The sequence below is a fragment of the Carassius gibelio genome, chromosome B15 (assembly GCF_023724105.1).
Source record: "Carassius gibelio isolate Cgi1373 ecotype wild population from Czech Republic chromosome B15, carGib1.2-hapl.c, whole genome shotgun sequence".
NCBI lineage: Eukaryota > Metazoa > Chordata > Actinopteri > Cypriniformes > Cyprinidae > Carassius > Carassius gibelio.
In genome coordinates, this window is record NC_068410.1 from 25,594,290 (window position 1) to 25,603,873 (window position 9,584).

Here is a 9,584-nt window from a genome sequence, read left to right on the forward strand (position 1 = left end):
TTCCGCCACCCAACAATTCACAGTTCGTTCACATTTATCACACATGTGCCTCGCACAACAACCTTTCTGTCCCTCGATTCCCTCTTCCACTGATTCCTTCACAGCTTTTAATTTTTTTTAACACTCAACGTTCCCTCTTTTGGAAAACCATGGTATTTAATTAATTTCCCCACATCTTGCATGCATTTTTGGCCATAGACTTTTTTCATTTGCCTAAACACCGGTGTATCATATTCAGCGAGCTTGCTCTGAGACTTTCCCATATTTGCTGGTTTCCTTCTCTGTGGAGACCTTTTCCTTTTTGGCGCGCCTATAATCTGTCAGATGTCTCCAACAGATCCGACTTTCCTTTGCCCAAGTCGGGAGAGCCAATACTCGCACAGTTTCACTTCCCCTCTTAGAAATATGTTAACCGCTCGAGCGTGATCTCAGCTTATCGCTTCGAAATATCTGGATCGCTTTGATCTCAATTTCTAACTCAATTTACGATCACAACAGTTGCAGCAGTTTCAGTTCCCCTTAGAAATTTATTAACTGTGCCGCAGTATCCTCACAATCCTTCATATATAAACTGACGGTATATATGAAGTATATATTATATGAATCAGATCACATAACATAACCAGGAGTTGTGTTTGAACGCATCAGTGAAGCACAGTCCAGTGTGATGTGCTTTTCAGCATCCTGGGCTTTGGCAGGATTTCCAAATGCCAAATTTTTTAACCTTGGATCCAGCAGTGTAGCCAGTGCCAAGGCTCTAAAACTCCTCCACATCTGGGGTGCAGTCCTTCTTGCAGATGTGAGCCTATGAGCCAAAACATGAGAAAATCATATTATTTATAATAATGACCATGGTCATTGTGGCCTACCTAATTGTTCAGTTGATTCCTGCATTGCATTTCCTTTTTTCTGTGCAAGCTTGTGCTGCAACATCCTGTAGAGTGGTATAAGCTTTGAAGCATACACTATCTGTTCCTCTGACATCTCTGTTGTTACTAGTTTGAATGGTTGCTGTAGTGACAATGATTGTTGAATAATGTCATACTCAAGACTTGTCAAGGGAGCAGTATCATTGTTTAAAATGGAAAGTGCAGCACCAACTGGCTCACGTTGGTCAAACAAGCGTTGTAGCATGTTGAATGTGCTCTTTCATCTCCTCTAAACCTCCTGTATCTGTTTCAGAGTTGTTCTGCCCATCAAGCCCTGCATCTCTACAAGCTTGTCCTTTGCCTTGCAGCTGGATCTGAACAACCCTACTATCTTCCTGGCCTTCTGGTGTATTTAATTGATGACTGGGGTTTGATCTATGGCCTTTTTCACAATCAAATTTAAATTATGAGCAAAACATGGGACATGGCGAAGGTGGAGTAGTTGCGTGCTTAGGATCATGTTGGATGCATTGTCAGTCACCATGCACTGAACTTTGGAGGTTATTCCTCACTCAGCCATTAGCAAGGCTTTAGCCTCCATGAGATGCTGGCCTGTGTGGGTTTGGAAAAACCTCCTTACACCCAGTTTAGAAGAGCCTCATCCAATTCCCTCTGTCTGCCTTTTAAAAGAGAAGATAAAACATACTTTTAGACAAATACATTGAAAACAATACAACTTCTAATAGTGCACAGCTATTAAAAGTAGCCTACTGGTTCATTATTTGGAAACCTTCATAAACAAAGATATGTTATGAACGTTTATGCTCAGTGTGCAGAGAAAAATCAAATGGAATGTAGAGCTACAACAAAAATTATGTATTCACTGGCTGTAGATTGGGTTCTCATATGTAGACCTATAAAATGTGTATTCACATAATAGTATATTATATTGACAACATATTATATTAAATTCACACTGAAGCTGTTTATAACATGATTGGCAGTTGTGATTGGGACATTAGATTGTAGGGCTTAGGTTAACACAGGGCTATGGACTTTCTAAACAGTTTGTTAATATACTTCAATTATAATTATATTTCAAAGAATGCATACCTTGCTTACCTTGATAGTTGGCCCAGCAGTGTCAGTAGCAGGCCTATGTACAGGGGGAATGGTACCATTGTCTACACCCTGCAAAATGGCAGGATGAGTGCTCCTCAAATGGCGCATCATGTTGCTGATGTATTGTTGCAGTAGGTTATCTGCTGATCACAATACATACATCTCACTTTATTTGGGGTCTCCAAAGGGAATTGCTTCCACACCACAGATGTACGGCATCTCTTCTGGGAAGCCTTCTTTTGTACTGATCTATCTATTTTAATCTATATACCAATGCAGGTGTAGCCAGGTTTTATAATGAGAAACCCTATTTAGCTGTCTAACCCAGTCACGAAAGGGTTAACTTTCATTTTGTATCTTTGATGGACTTGTGAGTGAGCCAATGGGTGAATTTTATGAGGTACTGAACTGACCAATCAGCTGCCAGCTAGGCTCCGTTACAGTTACGCCTCTAGTTTTGTGTCACTGCACGTTCTTTTGGCGCTTGCACTTGAGCATAGAAGGCTGCGTTATCTGCTTGGTAAGATGAACGAAACAATATAAAGTTAATTAAACGAGTTCTGTAATCATTATCGATTATACTAACTATACCTTATTGTAATATAGAGTGTAAACGAAAGCTGTGCCTGAATCCACTGTTATCACGGAGCTAAAAGCAGTGAATTCCATTAAAATGGTGAGTTGTTTATCTGTCTGAGATCGCTAATATTCATGCTAACAGGCCAGACAAAGGTGCTCATTGTGTAAAGCTAAAAGTGTAAGGTGTAAAGCCTGCAGTGTGCATATGTTAATAAGGTAATTAGCCACAATAGGCTAGCGAAATACTGGTTAATGTGTTTGAAACCATAAAGAAATGTTAACTTTTCATACTGTTGATAAATAGTTAGTTTGTTAAATAATGATGTTAAAAATTGTAGATTTAATTGTGGTCACTGAAGCTTAAAGAGGTAATAATTTTTAGTGCATTCTTTCCACTGTTACCGGTGCAGAGGGGGATAAATAAGCACACTAACGCCTTAATGCCTCTAATTTAAAGTGATACAATTTGATTAATGTTTACATGCAATTTATGCAGTTTTATTCTTCATACTGTTAATGTTACTACCGTAAGGTTTCATAAAACTTGATTTTGAAATGTGTCTTTATGGAGGATGTAATTTATGTAAATTTAATTTTGATACTAGAAAGAAATTTATATGGTTTTGATACCTGAGAGGAAACATAAGAGCTGTTGTACAACGAGAGAAAGATTTTTATACTGCATTATAGGTGTACTGAAATATTATTTCATTTTATTTTGTAGAAGCCTGTAGCAGTCCATTTATTCACTGAATGGTAATTGAAAGAAATGATTTGGCCTTATTTATAGGTCAGGTTTTGGTAAAGAGTTGGAAACATCGTGCAGAGATCCTTTCCACGGAGTGATACAGATCCACACGTTCCAGACGTTCTCCCAGAGATTCATAGATTCCCAGTCCGGGTGGCTGGGTGGCGAGCCAACCGTGTTTGTGACTCTGACTTTAGACGAACTGCCTGGATCATCCTCTTCATCTTCGTTGTGGTAGGACAAAAACTAACTCAGAGTTAAAAAAAAAAGGGCCCCAACGGTGAAACTGAACTTCTGTCAACCAAGGCAAAACGAACCGAGGACGAACTGAGCTCAACGATTCTGATACGAGAGGGTTTTGTTTTGTTTTTGTGCGCACTTTATTATTTTAGTTTGATATTTTTCATAAATGTGTTTTTGCTTGTATGTATGTTTCACCCTGTGAATTTAATACAGGTTTGTCTAAACTGTCATTCTGGTGTGGTATTCCTTTTTAATTGATCTTCAATTCTCAGGCTCTTAACAATTTAGCGTCTTCTGATTCTGGTCCAAATCGTATTTATGATAACCTCTATGACTACTTTAGACTATTAAATCTATGTACGTTATTACTACCTCGTAATAAGGGTTACATTATTGGCGAGCCAGCCAGGAGCCAGAGACATTGAATATCAATATTGAAAGAATACGCAAAATGGATTTCATACAGAAGTCAGGTGTTAAAATTCCAAATTCAGTGATCGTTAGTGGGGTAACACAGGTAGCAGATCAGGATGAGCAAGTCGTTGACTTCCTTAGGGAGTACGGTTCCATCGAAGTAGCCATTCTCGTTGATGATTCTAAATCAGAATTTTACCAAAACCTGATCATTGAGTTTTCGAGCGGTTCAGCTTTAGTGAACTTAGAGCCACTTTTGCCATTCACACACACAGTGCAGGGTGATCCATGTGCTAAATATGTTGTAAAAGCATTAAGCAGTGTGTACACTACGCAGATTGGCAGTAATGCTACAAAAACGTATCTAGCTGAGTTAAAGGGCTTAGCCAAGCTAAGTGGAAAAGACTATGGGGAGGTGTTGAAAGAGATGATGTCTCAGATTAGTGAAGATATTGAAGCTATGAAACCCGTAGGTATAGATGTCTCCCCTTCACATGTCGAGACTCCAGTTGTGACCCTTCAACCCCCTACCCCTGAAGATCAACAGCCCCTAGTCTCACTCTTGAATGCCCCACGGGAAGGAAATCGCTTAAATGCCACTGATTCAGTCCTGTTCACTAATGGAGGGAAAGCTCCGTCCCTTTCAGTGAGTGACATAAACCCAGCAGAGATACAGAAGGTGGTGGTTGAGCATATTGTGAGGAGTGAAGGTGTTAGCCCACACTTGCAATCTTCTGTAAGGCTTCGTTCTTTTTCTGGAAAAGTTCCCAGACCCAGTAACGAAGCTGATTACGACACTTGGCGCTCACACATCGAACTGCTTTTAAATGATCCTAGCATGTCCCATCTTCAGATCTCAAGAAGAATACTCGAATGTCTACTTTCGCCTGCAGCAGATGTTGTCAAAGGGCTACGGCCTGGATCACCCCCCATCGCTTACCTGCAGCTCTTGGACTCAGCCTTTGGTACTGTTGAGGATGGGGAAGAACTTTTTGCACAGTTTATGAACACCCTTCAAGACCCGGGTGAGAAACCCTCCACTTATCTTCATCGATTGCAATTAGCATTGAACCTAGCTGTGAGAAGGGGTGGGGCTGCACCGGCCGATGTAGATAAACACCTACTCAAACAGTTCTGTAGAGGATGCTGGGACAATTCTCTACTTTCTTGCCTGCAACTTGAGCAGAAGAAAAGCAACCCCCCTTCATTTGCTGACCTCTTGCTGTTACTAAGAACAGAAGAAGACCGACAGTTAGCAAAAGCTAGTCGCATGAAAAAACACATTGGCACCACCAGGCAACGTGGCCAGCTTCAGCTCCAAAGTGCGTGGGCCTGTGCAGAGTCAAGAGAGAAGTCAGAGGTCAGTCTCAGTGTTATTCAGGATCTTGGGAGGCAAGTAGCCAGTTTACAAAGCCAATTAACCTATTTGATGGCACAGAAAAAGACAAAGGGGGCTGATAACAGGGGAGCAGCAGGGAAAAGTCCAGGCAGAGTACAAAAACTTGATCGTGTTGACACAGACATGCTAAAACAGACAAAGAAAAAGCAGACTAACAGACCCAGGCCTTGGTACTGCTTTAACTGTGGGGAGGATGGGCACATTGCCCCAGTTTGCACAGACAGGGCAAACTCTGCTTTAGTAGCTGAAAAGAAAAAAAAGTTAGAGGAGAAGCAGCAATTGTGGGACGCACAAAACAGTCTCCACTTACCTTTAAACGACTAGCAGTTCCTGTTGGGGGACAAACAGGGACTGAAGAGAGTCAACAACGTCCCTCAGACGTAAATGGTGAAGACAAGGCTGAAGTATGTGTTAATCTAAAACACTCAAGTAAGAACCACCCTTTTAAACTTCCTAAGGGGTTGGTTGGTACCAAGAGTACAGCTAAAGTCCACATAAAGGGTGAAGAAGTCAGCTGCCTACTAGATACGGGTTCCCAAGTAACAACAGTCCCTCGGTCATTTTATGAACAGCACTTTCCAGAGCAGGATATTAAGCCACTACATGATCTCTTGGAGGTGGAAGGAGCGAATGGACAGTTCGTACCCTACTTGGGTTACATAGAAATGACTGTAACTTTTCCAAAAGAGTTTATTGGAGCGTCAATGGATGTAAATACACTCGCTTTGGTTGTTCCTGACATTCGAGCCACTTCACAGTCTCTTGTGCTTATAGGCACCAATACGCTGGATGTACTGTATGACATGTACTTCGAAGCCGGATTGACACGCCATCAACCAATCCCACATGGCTATAGAGCAGTTCTTAAATGTCTTGAGCTTAGACAAAAACAGACCAACAACAGTCAACCCAGTGTAGTAACATTGCAAGGTAGAAGTTCTAAAGTCATTCCAGCGGGTGAAACTGTAGTAGTTGAGGGAGTTGCTTTAGCTTATTGTTTGCAGAATGAGAAGTCTGTAGTCATTGAGCAGCCATCATTACCCTCCTTGCCGGGTGGCTTGTTAGTAACCGCTAGCTTAGTCGACATTCCCCAGCAGCGGCCCTATAAGCTACCAGTAGTCATCAGTAATGAGTCTGACCATGATATAGTCATTCCTGCTAAATGTGCGATTGCAGAGATAAGTGCTTACCAGAGCATCTTGTTACAGGAGCACAGTGTAGTAAAACAATCAGAACCCCTCCCAAAATCACCAGAGGCTCAGTCAAACAATAAGCACAACTTAAACTTCAATTTCAGTGAGTCCCCAATTCCATCTGAATGGAGAGAACGCATCACTCAGCAGCTCAACAACATGCCCGACGTGTTTGCACAACATGACTTGGATTTTTGCAGAACGGATAAGGTGGCACACAACATAAAACTCTCAGATGAAACTCCTTTTAAACAGCGTGCAAGACCAATACACCCACAAGACATCGAAGCTGTTCGCAAACACATTCAGGAGCTTCTTGATGCAGGAGTCATCAGAGAGTCTGAGTCACCGTTTCCGTCACCGATAGTAGTGGTCAGGAAAAAGAATGGCCAAGTCCGGTTGTGCATAGACTACAGGCGTCTGAATCTCCAGACCATAAAAGATGCATACTCTCTTCCAAAGCTGGAAGACACATTCTCAGTGCTCAGTGGTTCCCAGTGGTTCTCCGTCCTTGATTTAAAGTCTGGTTATTACCAAATCGAAGTTGAGGAAGCAGACAAACCCAAGACCGCATTCGTGTGTCCACTTGGGTTCTGGGAATTTAACCAAATGCCTCAGGGAGTGACTAATGCACCGAGCACATTCCAAAGACTAATGGAAAAGTGCATGGGGGACATGCATTTAAAGGATGTGCTAGTCTTTATTGACGACTTGATTGTGTTCTCAAAGACTCTAGAGGAGCATGAAGCAAGGCTGATGAAGGTGCTCACACGCCTCAGAGAGTTCGGGTTGAAATTATCACCTGAAAAGTGTGTCTTCTTCCAAACGTCAGTCCGTTATCTTGGGCATGTAGTTTCCAGGAATGGAGTCGAGACTGATCCAGAGAAGATTGCTGCTCTTAAGACTTGGCCAGTCCCAAAAAACCTGCGAGAGCTGAGATCTTTTCTTGGGTTTGCTGGGTACTATCGGAGGTTTGTTAAGGGCTACTCCAACATCGTTAAGCCCCTCCACAATCTAACCTCTGGTTACCCACCTTCTCACAGGAAATTAAAGTCAGATGAGAAAGCAGGTCAGTACCGCAACCCAAAGGAGGTCTTTGGGAGTCGCTGGACACCCGCTTGCCAGCAGGCATTTGACCTGGTGATTGAGAGCCTTACCTCCGCCCCTGTGTTAGGTTTTGCTGATCCCCAGAAGCCCTATGTACTCCACACAGATGCAAGCACCACTGGACTCGGTGCTGTTTTGTATCAGGAACAGGAGGGTCAGTGTCGAGTCATAGGCTATGCAAGCAGAGGGTTGTCAAGGAGTGAGAGCCCCTATCCAGCACACAAGTTGGAATTTTTAGCACTCAAGTGGTCAGTGACAGAAAAGTTCAGTGATTATCTCTACGGCAACCACTTCACCGTTGTTACTGACAGCAATCCGCTGACATACATACTGACCTCAGCAAAACTTGATGCGACAAGCTATAGGTGGCTGGCAGCACTGTCCACTTTCTCATTCAAACTTCTCTATCGTCCAGGAAAGCAAAATGGCGATGCAGATGGACTTTCCCGCAGGCCTCATGGGGAGCTGGCTGATGTTCTTAAATCTCAAAAAGAGAGAGAGCGCATAAGACAGTTTACTCAGGGTCACCTCTCTGATCCAGAAAATATAGATGCAGTAGATCAAGCTGTTGTGCAAGCAATCTGTGAGAGACAGCTCATTTACAGTGTCAGTACAGATGGAGTTGCCTTAGTTGAAACTCTTGCCATCTCACCTACTGCTGTGCCTGACAGTTATGGGCAAGAAGATGACCTTGGTGGGTTGCCAGTTATCCCCCACTTAACTGAGACAGAGCTTGTGAGTAAACAAAGAGCTGATCAAAGTATAAAGCATGTCATTTCCCAGATCGAGCAGGGAGAAAAACCACCCCCAACCTTGCGACATGAACTCACTGAGCTTCCACTGTTGTTGAGGGAGTTAAATCGCCTTGAACTCCGTAATAACATCTTGTACCGGAGGCGCCAAGTGGGCTCTCAGACCTTTTATCAGCTTGTACTCCCAGCTGAACTTCGTGACACAGTGTTGACCAGCCTACACAATCACATGGGTCATATGGGGGTTGATCGCACACTGGATCTTGTAAGGACCAGATTCTTTTGGCCAAAAATGGCTTTGGATGTGGAAAGAAAAGTCAAAACATGTGGCAGGTGCGTAAGGAGGAAGGCGCTACCTGAGAGAGCTGCGCCTTTGGTCAACATTAACACCACCAGACCCCTTGAGCTCCTCTGTATGGACTTCCTCTCTCTTGAACCTGACAAAAGTGGGACCAAAGACATACTGGTGATTACAGATCACTTTACTAAGTTTGCGGTTGCCATACCAACACCTAACCAAAAGGCTCGCACAGTGGCAAAGTGTCTGTGGGAGAACTTTATGGTGAACTATGGAATGCCAGAAAAGTTACACAGTGATCAGGGACGTGATTTCGAGTCCCGCACGATAAAAGAACTCTGTCGAGTGGCCGGCATACATAAAGTAAGAACAACCCCATACCACCCTAGGGGCAACCCCGTTGAGCGATTTAATCGCACCCTACTAAACATGCTAGGTACTCTTGAAAGCCCAGAAAAATCTCGTTGGCGTGATTTTGTAAAACCCCTGGTCCACGCTTATAATTGCACCAGGAATGAGGTGACAGGATTCACACCATATGAACTGATGTTCGGACGTCAGCCTCGTCTGCCGGTTGATTTGGTGTTTGGATTGCCAGTGCAAGGGGGTCAGCAAACATCACACGCAGAGTATGTGCAAAACCTTAAGTCACGACTTGAAGACAGCTACAAGATAGCAATTGAAAATGCTGCAAAGATAGCACGCAAGAACAAAGTGAGGTATGACAGGCATGTGACTGCTTCGGACTTGGAAGCTGGAGACCGAGTATTGGTCAGAAACGTTCGCATTCGAGGAAAACATAAGATTTCAGACAAGTGGGAGTCAATTGTCCATGTGGTGGTGAGGAGAGCAGGTACCCT

The 9,584-nt window shown here is 43.2% G+C and overlaps 1 long non-coding RNA gene across 1 annotated transcript; it reads left to right on the top strand.

The window, feature by feature from the left end:
- The first annotated feature begins 2,275 nt into the window (after positions 1-2,275).
- Positions 2,276-4,398, top strand: LOC127972593 (uncharacterized). The gene is made up of 3 exons (XR_008157116.1): positions 2,276-2,511; positions 2,598-2,667; positions 3,361-4,398. It is a non-coding gene; the product is annotated as an uncharacterized LOC127972593 (long non-coding RNA).
- The last annotated feature ends 5,186 nt before the right edge of the window (positions 4,399-9,584 follow it).